The 21368-nt window shown below is 38.3% G+C and overlaps 1 protein-coding gene across 1 annotated transcript in view; it reads right to left on the bottom strand.

The window, feature by feature from the left end:
* ST8SIA6 (ST8 alpha-N-acetyl-neuraminide alpha-2,8-sialyltransferase 6) overlaps positions 1–21368 on the bottom strand; it is a gene marked incomplete at its 5' end in the record, with an annotated part of 125414 nt that overhangs the window by 93025 nt on the left and 11021 nt on the right. The window lies entirely within an intron of this gene.

The following is a 21368-nucleotide window of genomic DNA, read 5'->3' on the forward strand; positions in this document are numbered from 1 at the left end:
GACATAACCATAATAAATATCTATGTTCCCAATGAAAGAGCCTCAAAATACATAAATCAAACCCTAGTAGAATTGAAGAAAGAATCAGACAACTCTACAAGGACACAGAGGAGCTAAACAACACAGTCAACTTGACCTCATAGATTTGTACAAAGTATTCAACCCAACAACAGCACAATACACATTCTTTTCCAGTACACATGGAATGCTCTCCAAAATAAACCATGTGTTAGGCCACAAAGCGAGTATCAATAAATTTAAAACGATCAGAACATTACAATGCATTTTCTCAGATCACAGTGCTATAAAATTAGAAATTAACAATTATATTTGATTTTATTTCCTTGATCTTCTAATTGTTGATTCCGAATCAATTTACAAACCATTGGCAAATCTAACAAAAGAAAAGAAGACTATACACTGTAAGAATGTCAATATCACCCAAAGCAATCTATAGATATAATGTAATCCCAATCCAGATTCCAATATCATTCTTTAAAGAAATTGAGAAATGATCACAAACTTATATGGAGGTAAAAGTGACCTATGATAAGCAAAGCACTACTTAAGAAAAACAAAGTAAAAGGCCTCTCACTCCCTGATTTCAAAAATTACTACATAGCTACAGCGATAAAAACAGCCTGGTACTGGTGCAATGAAAGTTCCATAGATCGTTGGAACAGAACTGAGAACCCAAAGGTAAATCCATCCACATACAGTCAACTAATCTTTGACAAAGAGTCAAAATACATAAAATGGGGAAGAGTTAGCTCTACAACAAATGGTGCAGGCAACACTGCAAATCCATTTGCAGAAGAATAAAACAAGACCCATATCTCACACCAAATACAAAAACAAATTCAACATGAATTAAAATCTAAACATACAACTTACAACTATAAAGATCATCAATGAAAAACTAGGGACAAACTTCAGGGTTCGAATACATGACATCGATACACTACCAAACAGTATAAAAATGCACGAGCAGTAGAAGACAAATTAAATGACTGGAATCACCTAAAAATTAGAAACTTAAGTGCAACAAAAGATATTGCCAAAAGAGTAAAAAGGGAGCCCACAGCCTGGGAAATTTTTTGCAGTGACATATCAGACAAGTCACTAATAAGTAAAATTTATTTAAAAAAACTATAACACGTACACAATAAAAAGACAAATAACCCAATTAAAAAATAGAGACAGGACATGAACAGACACTTCACCAATGAAGACATCTAAGCAGCCAACAAAGATATGAATAAATGTTCACAACTATTAGCCATTGTTGTTATTGTTGAGTGCCACTGAGTTGGTTCCAACCTGTAGCGATCCTGTATATAGTTTCCGCTGAGTGGCTAGTGAGCTTGAACTGCCAACTTTAGAGTTCAAACAGACTTTGCAGTCTAGTGCATTAACCCACAGTGCCATTAGAGAGATGTAAGTCAAAACAACCATGACATATCGTCTCACACCAGCACTAACAGAGCAGTTTAAAAACCAGAAAACAACAAATGCTGGCTTTTGACCGGGACCCTCCTACATTGCTGGCAGGATTATAAAATGGTTCAGTCACTTTGGCAAACAGTAGGGTACATCCTCAGATAGTAGAAAATAGAAATACCTTATAACCCAGCAATCCTCTACTTGGTATATATCCACAAGAAATACGAGCCAGGAAATGAGCATACATATGCACAACAATGTTCATTGCAGCAGTCTTCACAACAGTAAAAAGATGGAGACAATCACATAATTCACAATAAAACATTAAAAAAAAAAAAAAAAAGATGGAGACAACCTAAGTGCTCATCCATAGATGGCACAGGACCGGGGAATGTTTCTGATTTTGATGATGTTGTTGTGTATGGGGTTGCTATAATTGAGAAAAGACTTGACATCACCTAACAACAATATATAAAACATATCAAAGAAAGATATATGTTGGCATAAAAATGTATAGGTACATATTTTATGTTATAGTTATGGTACAGTATTGGGGAGCTCAGTGGATCTATAGGATAAGCACAGGACTGTGAAGCACTAGGTTAGCAGTTCGAGCCTACCTGCTGCTTCATAGGAGAATGATGATATTTTCTACTTCTGCAAAGATTTAGAGCCTCTGAAACCCTAAACAGAGTCAAAATGACTCGGAACTGATTTGACAGCACTTGATAAATAAGATGAAGCTTTCTGTTCCCACAAAGATTTAAAAAGCTTTGGAAATCCTAAACAGAGTTGCTATCATTTGGAACTGACTTGATGGCACTTAACAACAAAAACAGCATAAGAAGCACTAAGTATGGAGTTCTGATGTGCTGTGGGTTAATGCACTGGACTACCAAGTTGGTTTGAACCAAAATGCCAGTGGTTCAAGCTCACCAGCTGCTCCATGGAAACCTTATACAGGGTTGCTATGGTTCGGAACTGACTCAACAGCACTTAAAAACGACAATAAGCATGTTCTAGAGCTCTGGTAGTGTAGTGGTTATGAATCGGGCTGCGAACCTCAGGGTCAGCTGTTTGAAACTACCAGCTGTTCCACGGGAGAAAGATGAGGTTTTCTGCTCCCGTAAAGATTTACAGCCTCGGAAACCCTGTACAGGGTCACTATGACTCAGAACTGACTCCAGGGCACATAACAACAACAACAAGACCCCAGTAAATTACCTTTTACCTGGAATTACATCATAAAACTTTAATCCCTTTGGCGCAGAATATCCTTTATTCCTTTAAAAAAAAATATTATTGTGAATTGAGTGAAGGCTTTAAGAGCGGATTCTCAGTTTTACGTTCAACAAATCATATAGTTTGTTTCATTTCAATGGCTGCAATCCCTCCAGGCACCATCAGTTTACAATATTTACCTATATTTTCTCAAACTCTTGCACTCTTCCCTGTGCATCTTGCTACCTTCATCTTTACTCTGCCAACTAATAACTTTAATCTTAAAGGGCTCTCATTTAGAATGCAAATATATTTGTGAGTGAGAAAACCCTCAAATCTTCTATCAGCTTTCTTAGCTACTGTGTTTGCTGTTAGATGCTATTGAAGTCTGCCCTCACTTTTGGAGACCCCATACACAACGGAGGGAAACTGCCCAGTTCTACACCATTCCCATAAAGAGTTGTAAATCAGATGGTTGTAATCCATAGGGTTTACACTGGCTGATTTGCAGAGGTATATAGCCACACCTTTCTTTCCAGTCTTACTATGGAAGCTCCGCTGAAACCTGTTCAAAATCATAGCCACACACAAGCCTCCACTGGCACGGAGTGGTGCCTATGCTGGAAGTGCATTGGCTGGGAAGCATCCTCACTTCTCCCACATGGAAGGAAAAGAAGGTCCTTCCACTGAACCACCCTCGTATTTGAGCAATTCATTTCTAGAAATTTGACCTTAAGACTCTATAACAATGGAATAGAATAAACTATCGTGGGGAGGTGAAGTGAGGAGGGAGAAGTCAGTGAAGATTTTTTTTTTTTAGGGAATATCACTCCAGTGTCCTCATACAGTAAAGTGCATTATTTCTAAATTTATCTCTGAAAGGAGATCTCACATGGTAAGAAAGCGGCCATCCAAGCAGCTCCTTTGTCCCTGAAATTTACCTGCCTCCTGGGTTTCCCTCCCTTCAGTGATGCTGCCAACATGAATCAAAAATAGTTCCCCTTGGTTCCCACTGAACCTGCTAAGAAAAGCTGAAAGTCCTCAAAAGACTTTGCTAAATGCTGAAGGAGAATCACAGGGAAGTAAACAGAACTACCAAAGGAGGGATAAAAATAGTTTTACTTGCACAAGGGCTTCCAATCCTAAAACATTTCGCTCACTCCCATGAGCCCTTGGACATAGCCTACTACCCCAATTGTTTAGAGAACTCTACACTGCAACCACAAAGATTTGTCTAGATGTGATACTTCGTCGAGGGAGTGAAGACCACCTATCTTCACATGGTGGGAGAACTCCAGGGACTCTTGGCAAGACAAAATGACCAGTACAGTTTCATCCCAAGAAGAACAAATATACATTCAGCTGTCTACCCAGTGCTGTCTCATATTCTGGTTTTTCAAGAGAGACAAGACATTATGGTTATTCTTTCCTGTCCAGAGAAGTATTATCTACCACCAAGTCATGACTTTAGGATCATCTGAGCACACTGAAAACAGGACAAACATTAGAACTGACAAACATTGTACTATGTGTACAAGGGCCCATCAAACAGAAGAGCAAAAGAACTGCATCTCATGAAGTTCAACAAAGGATAAAGGTCAAATCATATAAACATCTTAACTACATTAAGTCAATGAAAATTACCATGATGTTTTAAACATCAAGATAGAATACATTATGAAAAGTACATTAAGTGGAAAATTACAATCTTAACATGAAAACAAAACATTCCAGGGTTTACATTAGTATTTAAAGTCAATTATTAGGTAAGAATAAATAAATTCAGTGGTTGGGAAAGGTAAGTGGGTATGTGGGAGAGAGGGGGAGATTACAAAAGGGCATGAGAAAACTGATTGCAGTTATTGTGTGGACATAATGTCACGAATTTCAAATTGTCCACTAACATTGCAGCTTACTGTAACATCGGTTATACCTTAAAAGATGTTTTATATGTTAGTATCTGAGTAAAAATTGTATATTTCATGATGATATAACCAAGATATGTAAAATATGTAAGTCCTTATTAAGGATCAGATATCTAAAATTTAAAGTACTATGAAACTGGAAAATATTCAATTTAATGTTTTTCAAATGAGTTCCCTGAATAGCTTAAATGTTGCTATTTTTTATATGCTTCCAGGATGCTTTGACCAGTACTTTTATAATTCCACTTCCATTGACTCAATTCTGACTCTTAGCAACCCTGTTAAGATAGAGCGAAACTGCCCCATTGAATTTCCAAAACTGTTATCTTTATGAAAGCAGACTGTGAAATAATTCTTCCATGAGTTCATATGGCCACCCTTTTGGTTTTCAGTCAAAAACCAAATGCTACCAGGGCTTCTACTTGTATAACTATTATTGTTGTTAAATGCGGTCGAGTTGATTCCGACTTACAGTGACCCTGTATAGGTTTTGGAGGTTTTAAATTTTCATGGGAGCAGAAACCCTGATGTTTCTCCTGTGAAACAGCTGTTGGGCTCAAACCATGGATCTTGTGGTTCGCAGTCCAATGTTTATCGCATGGACCCACTGTGCTTCTTCTTACATAATTGTTGTTAAGTGGCTTCAATCAGTTCGATTCACAGCAACCCTGTATAGGGTTTCCGAGGAACGGTTGGTGAATGTGAACCTCCAACCTTGCAGTTCAAGTCAATCATGCAGTCCAGTGCATCATCTTGCTATGCCTAATAATTTTTAAATTAGAGCTTTGGAGCTAATTAGTCTAGATGGTAGTGTACAAGCTGACAAACTCAAGGTCAGCAGTTTGAAACTACCAGCTGTTCTGTGGGAGAAAGATGAGGCTTTCTGCTCCCGTAAAGATTTACAGCCTTGGAAACCCTGTGCAGGGTCTCTATGAGTCGGAACCGACTCCATGGCACACAGTCACTGTGATCCGTAACTGACTCCACACATATAACCACCACCACCATCAGCAGCTAGTCACTTTAGTCAGCCCAGTAACTCATTGATTTCCTAATTTCTCACATCAACAAGATTGTACAGATGTGTATATTTCATCTTGTTACAGCTTTACCTTTGTGTTGTTTTTTTCATATGTAACTTGTATGTTGACCCCCTGTCTTTCTCTTTGAGCTCCCTCAATAGTGGTCAATGTAGAATTTACTGAAGATTTTGTGCAGGAAATGGAGGAAAGGAAATTTGTTGCTGCGTAGTAGAGACCTAATCTTTGCAATTTAAAGCAAGAATATAATGAATCTATTTTATTGGGTTTAGAGTTTAGATTTAGAGTGATTCTCTTTCTCAACCATCTTTGTTAGCCTAGAGTGAATGTGAGGATTTTCTTTTCCCTTCCTCAATGCTTTCTCCCAGTCAAGTTCTGCAGTTGGCTCTTACCGGCATTTGAGAGTTGACTACTTTCAGTAAAATTGTGAGCAGGTTTTCCTGCCACATATAGTTGGAAATTGCCTTGTTGTTGAGGGCTGTGGAGTTGGTTCCAACTCATAGTGACCCCGCATACGGTTTCCAAAGACAAGTTGGTGGTTTGAACCACCAACCATGTGGTTAGTAGCCCAGTACGTATCCTGTTGTTGTTGCTGTTAAGTGCCATCGAGTTGGTACTGACCCATAGTGACCCTGTATATAGTTTCCAAAAGAGCAGCTGGTGAGTTTGAACTGCCAACCTTAGAGTTCAAGTGACTTTGCAGTCCAGCGCGTTAGTCCACAATGCCATATCAGGACTTCAGTGCTTATTTAGGGTGGCATTATTTGCACCTCAGAAATTGGCAAATGTGACAAATGGTTCAAGTTTACCAGCCACTCCTTGGAAACCCTATACAGGGTCGCTATGGGTCAGAACTGACTCTCAAGCACTTAACAGCAACAAGCCAACCCACAATTTTACCAGTGCACCATGATCCTCTCCTTCTTGACCTCAACTGTGAACCTGCTGATTCAGAACTTTTGACATCTCTCTCTCTCTCTCTCTCTCTCTCTCTCTCTCTCTCTCTCTCTCTCTCTCTCTCTCTCTCTATATATATATATATATACACACACACACACACACACACACACACACACACACACACAGAGTGTCTTAGCCTGTCCTGGTGTGGCATTGTGAGTCAATGCACTGGACTGCAAGGTCATTCTGACCTTCAAGGTCAGTGATTCAAGCTCACCAGCTACTCCTTGGAAACCCTATACAGGGTTGCTGAGTATAGAAGTCGACTTGAAGGCACTTAATAACAACAATAGTTTTAGCCTTAACTGAATCCTCTCAATGACACAGTTGGGACTGTGCTGTACACCTGAGCCTCCAAGTACAGCTGATGCAGAGGAGTCCTAAGTCTGGATTAAACCAAACTACTATATAAGATTCCACAGTAACTACAACGGCAGGGGAATTAAAGATGACTTTCTTTCTGCCACCATTTTGTGCGAATGATCTTTTATACTTTTACTTTGGCTTCTGAAGAGCAGTGTTTATGTTATTTTGAAATTATTCTTTTTTTTTATATCAAACTTAGCCTGGAACATTACTATCCATTGTCAATTAGAATAAATGAGCATTACACAATATGTAGTCCATTAAATATATATTTTGTTTCATTAAATATATACTTTGTTTCAGTGGCATACATTAACCTCCAGCCTAAATTAATATTTTAAATGTGTACACAGTCCTCAATTTACAAAGTTAATATTCCACCCTCCCACAAAACCTAGTACATTAAAAATTTGTGCCTCAAAATAACAAATGGGTACATTTTTTCGATGTGCATCAAAACATTATTATTATTATGATATTATTATGTGAAAGATGTTTTTAGTGTATCTGGAAGTGCTTGTACATGTTTATTAAACATAGAAAGGTAAGTTATATTCTATATACTAAGACAAACATTTGACTCACTGACATTTGATAGGAATCATACTTAACTGCTCCTGAATTATATACAAATTCAACTTTATGACAGATTTAGAAACAAAATTCCTTGAGGGACTGCCTGTGTCTTAATTTTACTTGCAAATTGGACACATATAATAGCTTTTGACTTTGCTGTCACTGATATTGAAAATCAAGACAACACAAGACCTATATATTTTAAAAGAAATAACACTTCTGGCCATTTTACAATACAAAGACAGATACTTACTTTCAGAGGTTGCTGTGTTTAAAAAACCTGCTTTATGTCCCTTATAAAAACGAAGCATTATCCTCTGATATTATAAAGGGAGTCTTAGAGAACAAGGAGAGTGCTTATTTTGCCCTTTACTACTGAAAAAAAACTCACTAACCTGCTTTATTTAGAAAATTAAGACTGCCACAGAACCATCAGGATGGGAGCATGGCTGGAATGGAAAAATCATCAGTGAAGGGAAAAACCATGCATGTGCTATCACTATGGGCCACTTTGTAGACTAAGTGTGTCTCTGTAAAGGCTGCCTATTAAGTAAAACTTTCTAAATTACATTGTATTTTCTGCAAATTTGCACTTGTAGAATTTTCAGCTTACTAAGTATAGAGCCCACCTCATGATCTTGTGACCCTTGAGCCTTATTGTATCATCCCCATTTTTATGGATGACAAACAAAAGTTCTGAAAAGATAAACTCACTCAATATTGTATTATAAGTGAAAGAGCTAAGAATTACACTTGGATCTTTTGATTCAGTCTGCCTCGCTCTCCAATATATCATGCTGCATCTCATCTAGTTTCATAATGAAACTGAAAATTAATTCTATCAGAAAGATTTTATTATCCCAGGACATGCAATAAATCACACTAAATAATGCCCCAAATTATTTTGAAAAGAATAAATAACATTTATCAAATCATTATTAATACTCAAAACGAGTCACAATTTATAAATACCATACTAAAAAATATCATTAAAATTTTTAATATTTTTCTAAAATGTTCTCTTTGAAATGAAGAACCACATGCTATGAATAGCTTTATCTCTACTAAGATATACACAGGACTATTTAAATGCTATAATTTTATGGTTAATTAATTTAATCATTAAATATTTATTGGGTACTTTAAAGTGCCTAGGAGTTATGTTCATTTATCAGCCCCATTTAAGCAGCTAAGACTCAGATTTAGTTTTTTATAACCTATTTTCACCCTAACATAGAAGCCCTGTTGGCATAACGAGCTAAGTAAGCATTGGGCTGCTTCAAGTTTGATGGTTCAAACCCACCAGTCACTACATGGGATAAAGATGAGGCTTTCTGTTCCTTGTAAAAAAGATTTCCAGACTCGGAAACCTTAAGGAGCAGTCCTGGTCTGTTCTAGAGGGTTGCGGTGAATCAGAATTGACTCCAAAGAACAGCAGTGGATTTCTTTTTTTTTTAATCTTCATAGTAAAAGCCAACATATTCTTTCCATTGAAATAGGGAGTGGCTAGTAATCCCAGTAATACTAAGTCTGTTGGTTTCTGAGTGATTTCTGTGTAGATCAGGGGTTGTTGTTGTTAAGTGCTGTTGAGTCGATTCCAACCCATAGCGACACTGTATAGGGTTTCCCAGGAGCAGCTGGTGAGCTTGAACCACTGACCTTGCAGTTCAAATGGCTTTGCATTCTGACGTATTAGCCCACAGTGCCACACCAGATCAGGGGTGGGGAACCTTTTATCTTCCAAAATTTATAACATCATTCATGGGCCATACAAAATTATCCACTTAAAAATTAGCCTGCTATATTTAGTCAAACATTTAATTAACTCACCCCTAATGGGAATCCTGGTGTGGTGCTGTGGGTTAATGTGCTAGACTGCATGGTCAGTTTGAAATGCAAGGTTGGTGGTTCAGGCTCACCAGTCATTCCTTGGAAACTGTCTAGAGGGTCGCTATGGGTTGGAACTGACTCAACAGCACTTAACAACAACAACAGAATATGATGATAATCCAGAAGCTGGGTTATATGAAGAAAAATGTGGCATCAAGATTGGAGGAAGACTCATTAACAACCTGCAATATGCAGATGATACAACCTTGCTTGCTGAAAGTGAAGAGGACTTAAAACATTTACTGATGAAGATTAAAGAGCACACCCTTCGGTATGGATTACAACTCATTGTAAAGAAAACAAAAATTCTCACCACTGGACCAATAAACAGCATTCTTATCAACGAAGAAAAGACTGAAGTTGTCAAGGACTTCATTCTTCTTGGATCAACTATCAACACTCACGGAAGCAGCAGTCAAGAAAGCAAACAGTGTGTTGCAGTAGGCAAATCTGCTGCACAAGATCTTTTTAAAGGTACGCCTGACCCAAGCCATGGTATTTTCAATAACCTCATATGCATGTGAAAGCTGGACAGTGAATAAGGAAGACCATAGAAGAATTGATGCTTTTGAGTTATGGTGTTGGAGAAGAATATTCAAAGGGCCATGGGCTGCCAAAAGAACCAATAGATCTGTTTTGGAAGAAGTACAGCCAGAGTGCTCCTTGGAGGACAGGATGGCCAAACTTCATTTCTCATATTCTGGACATATTGTCAGGAGGTACCAGTCACTGGAGAAGGATCTCATGTTTGGTAAGGTGGAAGGTCAAAGAAAAAGAGGAAGACCTCCAATGAGATGGATTGGCCAATTGGCAGCATCGATGGACTCAAGCAGCATGGCAACAGTAGTGAGGTTGGCCCAGGATCAGGCAGTGTTTCATTCTGCTGGGCACCAAACAACAACAACAATGTGATGATTAAGGAGCTCTGGTAGCGTAGTAGTTATGAATCGGACTGTGAACCGCAAGGTCAGCAGTTCGAAACTACCAGCTGTTTGCAGGAGAAAGATGAGGCTTTCTGCTCCCGTAAAGATATACAGCCTTGGAAACCCTGAACAGGGTGGCTATGAGTCGGAACTGACTCCATGGCACATAACCACCACAATGTGATGACTGGAACTGCCATTGCCTGTCAGACCAAATGATTTTGAGGGCTGTATAAGGCTCTCAGGCCAGACATTCCCCATCCCTGGTCTAGATCATCAAAAAGCTGTTTGTATGCATACATACAATATTATATTACTCAGCCATAAAGAGCAATAAAAAATTTCCCCTGCCCTTTTTTGAACTGTTTGTTATAAATTGGGAGAAGGTTTACAGAACAAATCAGTTTTCTGTTCAACAACTAATATATATTTTGTTTCATGTCATTAATTGTAATCCCTACAATGTAAAATCACGTATTAGCCTTCCTTCCTGTGTTCCCCATTTCCATTTCTTGTCCTTTCCTGCCCCTTCCTGCCTTCTGAACTTTATCTTTGGGTAAATGCTGCCCTTTTGACCTCAAATGGCTGATTATTCTAAATTTAGGTGAGGATACCTCCCTAGTATTACTGTTCCCCTTGTAGATCGGTCTATTGTTTGGCTGAAAACTGAGGCATGGAGAAGAGTCCAATTCCAGGCCTGAAGGGTGACTAAGCATCACAGTCTTGGGGGTTCCACCAGTCTCTGTATGACCAGCAAGCTTGGCTTTTTTAATATATATTTTTAATGGTTTTGAATTTTATTCCACATTTTAAGAGAAATAAAATTCTGGTACATAGTACCACGTGGGTTGAAAACATTATGCTGTACAAAATAAGCTAATCACAAAGTTACAAATATTGCATGATCTGACTTATATGAAATATCCAGAGTAGGCAGAGAAGAAAGTTTATTAGTGGTTATCAGACATGGGAAGTAGAGAAGAAGAGGGTGCCACTGCTTTGATAGAAGGAGGAGTGAGCTTTTGTTAGGGTTACTGGCAAAACTTTAGAAACAGATAATGGTGGTGGCTGTACAACACGAGAACAAAATTTTATTACAGAATTGTACATGCAAAAAAATGTTGAATTGTCTAATGTTTTATTATATATATACTTACCATACCACATATATGTTGTTGTTAAGTGCCGTCGAGTCGGTTCCAACCCATAGACAGCGACCCTGAACAGGGTTTTCAAGACTGTAAATCTTTACGGGAACAGAAAGCCTCATCTTCCTCCCACAGAGCACCCGGTAGTTTAGAACTGCTGACCTTGTGGTTCGCAGCCTGATTTGTAACCACTATGCTACCAGAGCTCCTTATATACATAGATAACAACAAAAACATCTTTTGTAGATAGCTTCCACCAAACCCCTAAAACTCAACTGTACATGAAAATAAATTCTGCTAATGAATACTATACTAAAACATTTTCAGTCAAACTAGCCAATAATTTCCATTGGGGCAATACTTTTAAAGGAATGGCTAATAAGTGTTTGAAAGTTAAATAAAGAGGAGTGTGACACAGGTAGATTGAGTTGAGCTACCTCAACTGAAATTTCATCCACTAACAGTAGAAGATTTTAGTTTACATTGTTTTCAACTCTGCAAGATGGTGACTTCAAATTAGAATACTGTGAGTGCTGTAAATTGGCATGGGAGAAAGAGCTCAAAGATTATTCTTTCCACACCTTTTATGATCTTTAGAGAGTATCTAAATATTAAAAAGCAGCTTCAGGGATTAGTTCCTGAAGATGCCAGTGATCTTCACAGTCTCAGTAAAGTCTGCAAAGCACTGTTTGAAGAACTCAGACATTTATCTGAAAAAAAATAAAGAAGGCCTAACTTAGAAAAAAAGAAGGCCTGAACTCAGAAAGAGCTACTGGTAAGCTGGAGCAGAGGGCTGCTGAATCGGAGCTAGGGACTTTGTAGAATATCCTCAACCTTAGTTCACAGAGAGGGAGCTGAGAAAATAACCACTCCAAATGCTTGCTCTTCTCCTGAAAATGATTCCTATATGTAAAATTTGACGAGAAGTCACAAGGTACGGGAATTCAGCTAATAAAGTCCAAGAAGGAAAAGAGTAGAGAGCTAATCTGTAAAGTAAAAAATATGTAGCACAAACAGAAACCTATTTATGATGTAATTTACCAGAGTAATTTTGCAGTAACTGAATTTACTTAACTGGACTTGTTTGAGAAGAAGCCAAAGTCAATCAGTATCTCACAGCAAAACAAAAAGATATAATTTTCAGTATCTTGAAACTTCTTCACAAATATCTGCAACATGCCAACACATCATCAGGACAGAAAGAATGAATACACAAAGTATAAACCTGTTATTTCAAATTTTCATATTTCCTCTTGCAATGTGATCACTATTATATTTCTGAAGGTGAGCAAAGTGTGGATCACTTTTCAAGTTTATATAAATGAATCACCAGATACATAAGCTATCCAGAGATGAAAATAACAATTTAGTGATTTTATATCATCACTCATTTTTACATGTACAGTTGAGTGACATTAAATTATGTTCACCATGTGGTACAACCATCACCACTGTGTCCACATTTTTTAAAATCACTTTTAACAGAAACTCAGTACCCCTTAAGCAAGATCTCACCAGCCCCTCCCTCCTACAATCACAAACAAACTTTGATCTTCATGCATTTTCTGATTCTGGACAATTCATGTAAGTGGGATCATACAATATTTGTACTCTTTTATCTGACTTATCTCATTCAATAATATTTTCAAGATTCATCCATGTTATAGCATGTATTAAAATGTTTTTCTTTGTGGCTGAACAATATTCCATTCTATGTATATACCACATTTTTTTCTATCCATCTGTTGACGGACTCCTGCTTTGCTTCCATCCTTTGTCTAATGTAAATATTGCTATAGTGAACATTTGCTGTGCAACATATATCCTTTTGTTTTCATGTACCTATTCAACAAATATATAGAAGAACCTGTTCTAATTGGACTTTGAACTTCAAGGTTGGCAGTTTAAACCCACTAGCTGCTCTCAGAAATCCTGTACAACGCCGCTGTTAGTCAAAATTGACTTGATGGCACACAGTAACATATTTAAGACAAAGGAGCCCTAGATTAAGCACTGAGCTGCTATGTGAAGCATTTTCTTGATCTAGGAACCAAAACTACAACAGTGAGCAAAATAGATAAACACTCATGCTCTTCTTGACATTCATACTGTAACAGAGGACAATGGTCAGTAATCCAACTAAAAGATAAATTAGTAATATGTTAAAAATACTTTAGCCTTCTATGTATTAAGTACTACAAAAAAAAAAAAAAAAAGAGAGAGAGAGAGAAAAAAAAAAGGGAGGAGTGACAAAGTATATGATAGGGTGACCAGGAAGTCCTGGCGAAGAGATGGTGATTGAGCAGACTTAGGAAGGAAGTAATTAAAGTAACTATGGTGTCCTGGTGTGGGACTGGGGTTAATGCTCTGGACTGCAAGGTCAGTTTGAAATACAAGGTCAGTGGTTTTAGCTCACCAGCTGTTCCTCAGAAGCCCTATATAAGGTTACTATGAGTCAGAACCTATACAGAGTCACTATGAATCAAAACCAACTCAACAGCACTTAACAACAACAATAACGTGCACTATAAGGAGCTCTGGTAGCGTAGTGGTTACGAATCGGGCTGCGAACCTTAAGGTCAGCGGTTCGAAACTACCAGCTGCTCCGCGGGAGAAAGATCAGGCTTTCTACTCCCGTAAAGATTTACACCTCGGAAACCCTGTACAGGGTCACTATGGGTCGGAACGGACTCTAGGGCACTTAACAACAACAAAAACATAGGGATCCTAGTGTGATGCTGTAGGATAAGTACTCAACCACAAGGTCAGTTTGAAATGCAGAGTCGGTGGTTCAAACTCACCAGTCACTTCTTGGAAACCCTATATAGGGTCACTGTGAGTTAGAACAAACTCAATGACACTTAACAATAATAACATGAACATTTAGGGGGTGGGAGTTTGGGGAAAAGCATTCTAGCAAATGTGAAAGGCTGAAGGCAGAAGTAGTCTGGAATCCACCCATGAGTCAGTCATGAATTTACTAACGAAGGTGGTAGGAGATGATGTCAGAAAGCTGAGAAGTCTGAAGTTACTAGTCCTGCTATCCAACTTGTGGGCTCAGCCCAGCACTGTGGACTTCAAATAGTTTTGACTTGTTAGAAATGCAGAATCTCAGGTCCAATCCCAGGCCTGTGAATCATAATCTGCATGGTAACAAGATTTGTATTCACATTACATTTTAGAAAGCTCTTGTAGGTTTGTTTTTTTTTTTTAGGTCACTGTTAGAACTTTGATTTTTCTTTTGAGTGAAGTGGGAAGACATTAGAGCAAAGAAATGACCTGTTCAGTTTACATATAAAAGGATTTCTGTGTCTATTTTATTGAGAATAGTCTCTTAGAGAACTGGGATAAATTCCCAGAAACCAGTTAAGAAATAGTTGCCATAATCTAGAAGAGGGGTCATGGTGGCTTGGACCAGACAGTAGGAAATGATCATCTTCTGAATGTAATTTGAAGGTAGTTTGGAATATTGTGTATGGCACTGCAGGAGAATACACTGGATCACAAAGTCAGTTTGAAACACAATGATGGCAGTTCAAACCCACCAGTTGCTCTTTGGAAGCCCTATACAGGGTCACTATGGGTCAGAACTGACTTCATCACACTTAATAACAACAAGATGTGTAACAGGTTAGATATGGATGTGTCTTCGTCAAAGTTTTCTAGAGAAACAGAAGAGAAAAGAGGGAAAGAAGAGAGATTTAGAGATAGATTTACTTCAAGAAACTGGTTCACACATTTTTAGAGTCTGGAAAATCCAATCACCATGGGTCACATGACAGACTTGCATTCCAAAACCCATAGGTCAGGCAATCAGAAGTGTGAAGGACATCTGTCAAAAATACATAGTTATAGCCTATAGGCAGAATACACCCTACAGGAGACGCTTTTTTTTTTTTTTTTTTCTGCTTTTAAGGCTTTCAATTGATTTACTGTAAGGACCACCTACATCTTGGAAGGTTATTTGCTTTATGAGGAGGCTTAAAAAAGTTGGTGAACAAATGAAATAAAAAGACAATGGAATTTTTCCATGAAGTTTTTAAAGACCCTTTGTATGTACTTAAGGTCAACTGATTTAATCACATGATGATGAAGATCAAACACCACAGCCTTCAGTATGGATTGCATCTCAATGTAAAGAACACAAAAATCCTCACCAATGGACCAACATTCTTATCAACGGAGGAAAAATTGAAGTTGTCAAGAACTTCATTCTTCTTGCATCAACTATCAACACTCATGAAAGCAGCAGCCAAGAAATCAAACGACATATTACATTAGGCAAATCTGTTGCACAAGACCTTTTTAAAGTGTTGAAGAGCAAAGATGTCAGCTTGAGGACTGAGGTGTGCCTGACCCAAGCCCTGGTATTTTCAATACCTGCATATGCATGCAAAAGCTGGACAGCAAATAAGGAAGACTGTAGAAGAATTGATGCTTTTGAGTTATGGTGTTGGAGGAGGATATTGAAAGTACCATGGGCTGCTGAAAGAATCAACAGATCTGTGTTGGAACAGGTACAGCTGGAGTGCTCCTTGGAGGCAAGGATGGGCAAACTTCATCTTTCATACTTCAGAGAGAAGTACGGCCAAACTTCACCTCTCATATTGTCAGGAGGGACCAGTTGCTGGAGAAGAACATCATGTTTGGTAAGGTGGAGGTCAGAGAAAAAGAGGAAGACCCTCAGCAAGATGGATTGGCAAAATGGCAGCAGGAATGGGCTCAAGTGTGGCAACAATTGTGAGGTTGGCCTAGGACCAGGCAGTGTTTTGTTCTCTTGTGCATAGGGTCGCTATGAGTCAGTACTGACTCGATGGCACCTAACAACAAAACAACAACAACTACTACTACTTCCTAACAAGACTAGCAACCAGACTAGCATTTGGCCAAACAACTGGGATCCACAGCCTAGCCAAGTTGATACAAAGTTAACCATCACAGGATGAATAAAAAGAGAGGGCTTATGGATAACTCAAAGATCCTTAGGTCTGAACCAATGGAAGACGGAGTGTCCATCAACTGACATGGGAAATAATACAGAGTACAGTATTAGGGGTATGACCTGGATCAGTGTGAAGCATGTCAGGGTTGAGACCCCTTACAATCAGACCCTCTGTAATAAAGCACAGTATATATAAACCTGGAGTTCACAGGGAAGAGTTTCAGATGTGAAGCATAAACTGGGGAATCAGCAGTATGCGAATGTTATTTAATTTCATGAGACTAAATGAGATCCCCGAGGACTGGGAATAAAGATAAATGAGGCACAAGGACTGAGTTCCAGGGTGCCCCCATGTCAGAGTGAGGGGAAGATAAAGAAAAGCTTCAAAGAAGATGAGAAGGAGAAGCCACCGTACAGGACATGATTATGTGAATATCTGACTCTCCAAACGCACTGCGAGCTGCTAAAAAAGTAGAAGAAATTTCTTAATTGCTGTGTTCCTTTACAAGGGTGCTCAGCCTGTTGTCAACCAGGTATTCTTAGGAAAAGCTCCCCAGTGATTCTGATGTGCATCCACAGGTTGAGAATACGTGCCCCGTGCCTGTCATAATGCCGGGCACATGGTAGTTACTCTGTTAGTGTTTCAGAAACTGAAATATAATGTAGGACTAGAATATAAAAACAGTCAAAGGTTTCAGATGTCAATTTTGAACTATGACAATAATTAGCCGTTAGCCATGATCTTACCAAGACAAGCCACGTTGGATCCCTTAACAGCAATTAGGGCAAATGCTGTGCAAGATGAAGCTAATTATATTGACATTGTAGAAGCTTAAATAAAATATGTAACTAAAAAGGAAGGATTTTGTTGATGGGCCACTTTTGGTAATCTTACATTATACTATCAAATTCCTTTCTCTTTATGTATTGGTCATTTGTAATTTTGTTCTCATCAAGAATGATACCATGATATAGCAAAATGAAAGCAGTCAGAATTCCATTCAAATCCTAGCTCTACCATTTGCAACTGTCTGGTAGTCTGCAAGTTATTAAACCCCATGAGCTCATTTCTTTCACTTGTAAAATTAGTTTAACAAAATCAACTCTAAAGAAATATTGTGAGGATTATCAGTAATATATTTAAATTACCTGGCATATAGATGGTCCATAAAAATGACAATTATTATGATAATTGATGTAACAATAATTATGGTCATTATGATACAAATAAAATCATTTTTAAAATATTGAGTAGTGAATTAATTATCTTCGGCTATGTAATAAATTACTAGAAAACTTAGCAGCTTAGAACAGTAAGCGTTGTACAGTTTCTGGGGGTCAGGGATTCAGGAGTAGTGTAGCTTAGTAGCCCCAGCCCAAGGTCTCTCATGTTGCAGTCAAAATGGCAGTAGGTTGGGGCTGAAGGTTTCACTTTCAAAATGGCTCACCTACATGGCTGACAAACTGGTGTTGTTGTTGCTAGCTAGCTTCAGTTCCTTGCCATGCAGATTCTTCATGTTCTCACAACATAGCAGTTGACTTCTGCCAGAATAAGGTTGCTGTTGTTGTTATGTTTTCTCGTCAATTCTGACTCACAGTGACCCTGTGTAGGGTTTCAAAGGCTTTACATATTCGAGGGAGCAGGAAGCCTAATCTTTCTCCCTTGGGACAGTTTGCAGGCTTGAACCAAGGGCCTAGTGTTTCATAGTCCAGTGCTTATTATATGAATCCATGGAGCACCCAAGAACAAGGTTGTACTCACAATAAATTCTATGATAGAGCCTTGAAAGTCACACCTATTTATTATTTCTGTAATATCTTATTGGTTATGAGGCTGACCCAACTCAGCATGGTGGGGAAACTACATTGTTGTTGTTGTTAGATGGCATTAAGTTGGCACTGACTCATAGAGACCTTATGCACAAAACAGCAAAACACTGCCCAGTCCTGTGCCAACCTCACAATCATTGCTACCCTTAAGCCCATTTCTGCTGCCATTGGGTCAATCCTTCAAGTTGGGGGTGGGGTGGGGTGGGACTTCCTTTTTTCTCTGACCCTCCACTTTACCCAGCATGATGTCCTTCTCCAGGCACTGGTCCCTCCTGATAATATGACCAAAGTATGAGAAATGAAGTCTAGACACTTTGGTTTCCAAGGAGCATTCTAGCTGTACTTCTCCCAACACACACTGGTTTGTTCTTTTGGCAGTCCATGGTAATTTTAATATTCTCCTCCAACACCATATCTTGAATATATCAATTCTTCTATGGAACACTTCTCACATGTATATGAGGTTATTGAAAATACCATGGCTTGGGTCAGGTGCGCTTTAGTCTTCAAACTGACTTCTTCGCTCTTAAATATTTAAAGAGGTCTAATAGGAGTATAAATACCAGGAAGATAGGATGTAGATCATTTGGGCACCATCTTGGAGGTTTGGTTGCCATAAATAAGTAAAACATAATTTAACAACATTCCTTGTTACATTTGACAATTTTGAACAAAGTAACAGTCTTTAAAATTTTTTTCTTTTCTCTACATTGTTGGTGTTAGTTGTCAGAGTTGATTTTGACTCATGCAGATCCAATGTATGCAGAGTGTTGTTGTTGTTATTGTTGTTAAGTGCTGTCAAGTCAGTTCAGACTCATAGCAACCCTGTAGAAGCTTTCCAAGGAGTGACTGGTGGGTTTGAACCACTGACCTTATAGTTAGCAGTCCAGTGATTATCCTACAGCACCACACCAGGACTACATATGCAGTGTTGTTGCTAAGTGTCGTCAAGTCAGTTCTGACTCACAGAGACCCTATAGAGGGTTTCCAAGGAGCAGCTGGTGAGCTTGAACTGCCGACGTTGTGGTTCAAACCAAACTTACAGTCCAGCACATTAACCCACAGCACCACACCAGGATTCCTCATATGCAGTGCAGGACACTTCACTAGGGCTTCCAAGGCTATGACCTTCTTCAATCAGATCAACACTCTTCCAAGACGCCATAGAGTGGGCTCGAATAACTAATATTTTGGCTTACCATTAGTTCTCAATAACTTTAAACAAGTTTGATTAGTTTTATTGTCATTTTATTCCTATTAAATGCTTCTTTTTACTGGTGAGGTATTTGAGGAACTATGTGGAAAACTTCTGATGTAAATACAGAATCAACAGAGTAGTATGACTTGGATAAACCATATTCCATTTTTTTTTCCAAGAAAAAATACAGTTTTGTTTGTACTAACACTTATAATAAAATAATCCACTATATTAATCTTCAGCATTGTAAAAAATGACACCAAATACTTCTAACCAACTCTTAATTAGGAATTCAGAGTAAAATTGTGCTGGAAACCCTCTACCATCTACAAGAAGAGACAGTCTTGTCCAGTTCTCCCATTAACCAATTGCCTAACTTTGGAAAAGTTCTTCAATGCCATGTTTTTACCTTTAAACTTTTTTCAAATTGATTATTTACAAAAATTAAAGTAATGCATTCTCAGAAAAAAAAGTTATGGATGAGAGTAATTTAAAAGATCATCCCTTTTGGCTCTTAGATTGTATAGCTATTTATGACCTATGTATTCTGTAAGGTGCAGAATGGCAGTTAAACCACCTTTAGATGAATTTAGCATATTTTTTGTGTGGTGTAAATGCAGAATTAGTTTTTACAGACTTCTATCTTAGCAGTGGTTATGAATCAGGCTGCTAACCTCAGGGTCAGCAGTTCAAACCTACCAGCTGTTCCATGGGAGAAAGATAAGGCTTTCTGCTTCCATAAAGATTTACAGCCTCGGAAACCCCATACTGGGTCACTATGAGTCAGAACCGACTGCACAGCACATAACCACAACCACCACCCTCCTAGCCTCAATTGTGCTCATGCAGAACCTGTACATAGTCCAAAAGGCAGATGCATGGTCTAAAACCAGTTTTGTACCATACTTATTCAGTCTGTATGCTGAGCATATAATCTGAGAAAACAGACTATATAAAGAAGAGCTCAGCATCAGAATTGGAGGAAGTTTCATCAACAGCTTGCAATATGCAGATGACACAACACTGCATACTTAAAGTCAAGAAGACTTGAAGTACTTACTGATGAAGATCAACAAATACAGCCTTCACTATAGATTAAAACTCAGTGTAAACAAAGCAAAAATCTTCACAATTGGACCAATAAACAGCATTATTATAAATGGTGAAAAGACTGAAGTTGTCAGGGATTTCATTTTACTTGGATCCACAATCAATGCTCATGGAAGCAGCAGTCACAAAATCAAGCAACATATTACATTGGACAAATGTCCTACAAAAGACACCTTTGAGTTGTTAAAGAGCAAAGTTGACATTTTGACGCACCTAATCCAAGCCTTGGTATTTTCATTCACCTCATATGAATGGACAATGAATAAGGAAAACTGGAGAATAATTGGTACCATGATATTATGGTGTTGGCAAAAAAATATTGAATAGACAACAGACTGTCAAAACAAACAAATCTGTCATGGAAGAAGTACAGCTAGAATGCTGCATAATGGTCAAGATGACAAGACTTCATCTCCCATATTTTGAACATGCCTATCAGGAGGGATGTGCCTCTGGATAAAGCAGAGGGTCAATCAAAAAGAGGAAGACACCCCAATGAGATGGACTGATACAGTGGCTGCTTCAATGGACTCAAACCGAACAATGATGTTGAAGACAACTCAGGATTAGGCAGTGTTTCGTTCCATTGTGCATAAGGTCGGGATGAGTCAGAGCTGACTCAATAGCACCAAACAGTAACATCCTGGCCTCATCTACTCCATAACATTAGCTCATCTACCCCAACTTCTCCATTCAATAATCTCATATGCATACGAAAGCTGGACAGTGAATAAGAAGACTATAGAAGAATTGATGCCTTTGAGTTATGGTGTTAGAGGAGAATATTGAAAGTGCC

This window comes from Chrysochloris asiatica, unplaced genomic scaffold (assembly GCF_000296735.1).
Source record: "Chrysochloris asiatica unplaced genomic scaffold, ChrAsi1.0 scaffold00206, whole genome shotgun sequence".
Lineage (NCBI taxonomy): Eukaryota > Metazoa > Chordata > Mammalia > Afrosoricida > Chrysochloridae > Chrysochloris > Chrysochloris asiatica.